Consider the following 4435-nt stretch of genomic DNA (forward strand, 5'->3'; position numbering starts at 1 on the left):
GGTTCAGGAGGATATTTTCATAGGAATGACACTTAATTTTAAGAGAATGGGAAATCAAAACTTTGCAAAAAACGGAAGTACCAATTATTTGTAATTACGCAATTATTCAATCAGGAGATTGTTCTCTCTCAATGCTCACAGACTCTAGGTATTGAAAGGTACCTAAGAGGCCAGAATACAGGTATTGCTTCAATAGGTGGTGCTGAGTCTTTGACAGAACATGATTTAGTAATTACTTGGGTCATTCTGACAACTCTCCTTTTTAAATCATTTTACTGATTAAAGATTTTAGAGTTCAGTATTTAAGACTTTTTCAAAGTTTAAAAAATATTTATTAGTGCTTGCTTTGGCAGCACATATACTAAAATTGGAACGATACAAAGAAGATTAGCATGGCCCTTGTGCAAGGATGACATGCAAATTCGTGAAGCGTTCCATGTTTTTTGGGTCATTTATAGTGACATGGATGGACCTAGAGACCCATACAGAGTGAAGTAAGTCAGAAAGAGAAAAACAAATATCGTATATTAACGCATATATGTGGAATCTGAAAAAATTGGTATAGACAATCTTATTTACAAAGCAGAAATAGAGACACAGATGTAGAGAACAAACGTCTGGATACCAAGCGGGAAAGGGGTGGGGAGGGGGAAGACTGGGAGATTGGGATTGACATATATACACTATAGATACTATGTATAAAATAGATAACTAATGAGAACCTACCGCATAGCACAGGGAACTCTACTCAGTGTTCTGTGGTGAAGGAAATCCAATAAAGAGGGGATCTATGTATATGTATAGCTGTACATTATAAACTAACAATATTGTAAAGCAACTATACTCCAATAAAAAAATATTTATTATAGGGGCTTCCCTGGTGGCGCAGTGGTTGAGAGTCCGCCTGCCGATGCAGGGGACGCGGGTTCGTGCCCCGGTCCGGGAAGTTCCCACGTGCCGCGGAGCGGCTGGGCCCGTGAGCCATGGCCGCTGGGCCTGCGCGTCCGGAGCCTGTGCTCCGCAACGGGAGAGGCCACAACAGTGAGAGGCCCGCATACGGCAAAAAAAAAAAAAATATTTATTATAGACCAGTGGTTGCAAAACATACGTACTCATCAGAATCACCTGAGCAGGCTTATAAATACATTTCTGAGTTTCTGATTCAGTACATCTGGGTTGGGGCTTGAGACTGCATTTCTAACGAGTCCCCACCCCAGGTGATTCTAGTGCCGCTGGCCTGGGGAACCACACTTTGCGAACCACTGATACAGAGGCTACTCACATGAAGACAGTTTAGAAGAGGCAATTTTCCCTTAACACTGCAAAAAGAGTTTCATCCTTACAATTCAGCATCTTCCCTTTGGGATATTTCACACCACAGTGATGAGCTCTAGGTTTTATTTAGGATTTTTAACATGAAATTTTGTAGTCTGATTTTGAGTATGTCAGAATGAGTATGTCAGAAACAAGCTCGAGTATAAACTATAGGAGTTCAACGTAGATCTCTACAGGCATGAGAGAGGAAAAGCAATTTCATTAAAAGAAAACCTCCGAAATTCTAGAATTTCCTATTTACATGCAGATTGCCTATAAAAGCTTATAAATCTGTTATGTATGGTGAAAATTTCTGTTTCTCATGTTCTAAACCCCAACTATTTTAGTTTTCCTCTTCAAGCTCTAAATCTTGCATGTGAGGGCGATCTGGCTGCAACATTTGTCACCCCTTTGATTTGTCAGCCCAGGGTTGATTGGGCTGATCTGGCTGGCTAAGCAACTGTCCTCTTCCTGCCTGTCCGCTCCATCACGTGTGTCCCTCCTGAAGCTGCATGCTGGTGGAGGAGGGCAATCTTCCCCGATAGAGGTGGATCTTTCTTCCTTCAAGTGCAGGCAGGAAGCTGTGCTTTCCTACTGGGACCTCCAAACAAGCTCTCATGGTCCATTTGTAGGACAACATAGGGCAGTCAAGCTACCAGGACTCCAGATACATCCTAACGAGGGCTCTGCAAGTGGCAGTCTGCCTTTCTTAAAAAAATAAATAAACCCAACCCCCCTAAACCTCATTAGCATGGCTCCTCCTCTTCTCTTACCCACGATCAGTATCCAGCCACCCTCACAGATGTTCCTAGTCCAGAAGCCTCACCCATTTTCCACTCTTCTGATGCTATGTAGAGCATCTGCAGAGTATGAGACAGGAGCAAGAGGTCCAGTGGGTCTCAGCCCTTTGCCAGGCCACCCTGCACTGACGCGAGAACTCTGTAAAATTTTGTGTTTCAAAATGTCTTGCAGTCATAGAGGCAGGATACTGGTTTGGGAGTCAGGTGACCTCTGTTCCAGCTCTAGTTCTGCTGTGAGTCAGAACAGCAGGCAAATTGGTTAACAGTAGGCAAATTGGTAAACTCATTCTGGTGTAATGTCCAAGAGTTTAGGACTTTGGTGTCAAGCAGACCTGGGTTTGAACCCCGGTTTCTGATAGTCACTGGCTCTGGGAATCTGTAAAAATTGGGACAATAGCAATGCATACACTGAACAGGGTTGATGTAAATATCAGAATATACATATCCATCCCAGTGTCCCACACTGTAGGCACCCAATACTGCTAGTTATTATTACTATACATAGAATGATAGGGTTGGCCTGGATAATTGATACTCTGGCACTTAATTGATGCTTTGGGCACAGTGCTATGATTTTAAGTAAAATATATAGTTGAAAAATAATGATGGCTGTATTAGTCTGTCAGGGCTGCCATAACAAAGTACCAGACTGGGCGGCTTAAACAACAGAAACCAATTTTCTCATAGTTCTGGAGGCATCAGGGTGTCAGCAGGTTGGTTTCTCTCCTTTTCTTGTAGGTGGCTGTCTTCTCCCTGTGTCTTCACATGGTATTTTCCTCTGTGTGTGTTTGTGTCCAAATTTCCTCTTCTTGTAAGGAAACCAGTCATATTGGATTAGGGTCCACCCTAATGACCTCATTTTAACTTAATTACCTCTTTAAAGACCCTATCTCCAAATACAGTCACATTCTGGGGTGCCAGGAATAACATAGGAATTTTGAAGGGAAACAATTCAGCTCATAACAATGGCTAACCATGCAATTTGGGCCTTTTTTTTCTACTGGGTTTGATGAAGAATTGTGATGAATTGATCTTTAATTTTGGGTTTTCAGTTTCTGGTTTGGTGAGTCATTTCATGGTGAACCTTGGGTAGTCGAAAACAAAAAACAAAAGAAATCAAAAACACTACCACCATCACCACCACTGAAACCCAGAGGGAAGCAGTGACATCAATCATGTCAAAAGAAAATAATTCTCAAACCACTATTTAACATGAGAATGTACATTTAATTTTTTTCATTTTAATAATATATTTCATTTAACCCGATATATTTAAAATTATTTCAACATGGAAACAATGTAAGGCAATTATTAATGAGATGAGAATGTACATTTTAAATGCTCACAGATTTACCTAATCCTGTCTTGTTTTCTGAGAATTACTAGCCTGGCTCCATAATATCTGGCTTATTCAATGGTGTTAATATTGGTTGTGGCTTTGTTTCTTGTGCCGACGTCTGCCTCAGAACTGATGGCCTCACTTTCTGCAAAAGAATACTGGTCACCCACAGATTAAATACATTAGTGGCAAGAAACAATTTTCACCTTCCATATTTTCTGCTATGTGGGCATGTATTGACTGATAAATTAATGCCGTTGTGGGCAGTTGCCTGGCAAGCTCTGAGATCCCTTATACCTTTTGTTTCTACCTCATGCTCTTAATTCATGACACACTAATGATTCCCAGATCCGTAAGTGTACTTGTTAAAATGTATTTAAACATAGTCTATTGCAAACCAATACTTTTGTCATTGGAGTTGGGAAGAATACGTCAGCTTACCTTGGCTTGGGAGCTGTTTCAGCGAGGAAGTTCTCTTAGGTGTGGAAAAGATCATGTTTAATAAACAGTGCTTGGGATGTACTTGGTGCTCAAAAAATGTCAATTTATTATTCATTTTATCAAAAGTCTCAATTCATTGTGGGCATAATCATGAAATGATTTTACCTTCTCAGGTTATGCTCTGCCTCTGGGTAATGGGCTCCTTTGAGGCATTTCAGCGCAATTCCACAACTTTAAAGACACAGAAGACACAGAGTTATTAGGCTAGTTCATCGATCATGTTTTAAGGGTTAGTACTATCCATTTAAAAATATTAAACTCATAGACATTCAAAAGTAAAAGATATATATGTATATAAAACTCATACTTGGCCCAAATCTCTAGCCATACCCCTGCCCATACAGGTAAGACTTTTGGCTCTAGCTGCTTTTGCTACTGGTAGTGATGTGGTGGGCGGAGTGGTGGTAAGGGGAATAGTAGTGGTTGGTGGTGGTGGTAGAAGCTGGAGCAGTGGTTTGTAGTCTGGCTGACTGGAGCAGGC

The 4435-nt window shown here is 41.0% G+C and overlaps 1 non-coding gene across 1 annotated transcript; it reads left to right on the top strand.

Moving 5' to 3' along the window:
• Positions 1–337: 337 nt before the first annotated feature.
• LOC112067210 (U6 spliceosomal RNA) lies at positions 338–444 on the top strand. Its single transcript, XR_002893151.1, has one exon. It is a non-coding gene; the product is annotated as a U6 spliceosomal RNA (small nuclear RNA).
• The last annotated feature ends 3991 nt before the right edge of the window (positions 445–4435 follow it).

Source organism: Physeter macrocephalus, chromosome 5 (genome assembly GCF_002837175.3).
Source record: "Physeter macrocephalus isolate SW-GA chromosome 5, ASM283717v5, whole genome shotgun sequence".
NCBI lineage: Eukaryota > Metazoa > Chordata > Mammalia > Artiodactyla > Physeteridae > Physeter > Physeter macrocephalus.